Raw genomic sequence first — 294 nt, 5'->3', positions numbered from 1 at the left:
GCAGGATACTGACATAAGCGACTTCAGGGAGAAAGGGTTTACTTGGACTGACTGTTTAGAAGGCACAGGGCATCTGGTGGAGAGAGCAGTGAAAAGACTCCATCTGTGGCAGCCTGTCCACATAGAGGGCCAGTTCCTTGAACTTTTCATTTCACTTGAAGTTACAGTCCTTTCTAGTTTCATGAGCAAAGCCCACCTCTAGTTCAATAGTCCATGCCTGTGTAGGCTCTGAAGTTCATGTCCACCTCTAGTTCAATAGTCCATGCCTGTCTAGGCTCTGAAGTTCATGTCCAC

Source organism: Microtus ochrogaster, chromosome 6 (genome assembly GCF_000317375.1).
Source record: "Microtus ochrogaster isolate Prairie Vole_2 chromosome 6, MicOch1.0, whole genome shotgun sequence".
NCBI lineage: Eukaryota > Metazoa > Chordata > Mammalia > Rodentia > Cricetidae > Microtus > Microtus ochrogaster.
Note: the sequence above shows the minus strand (reverse complement) of the source record.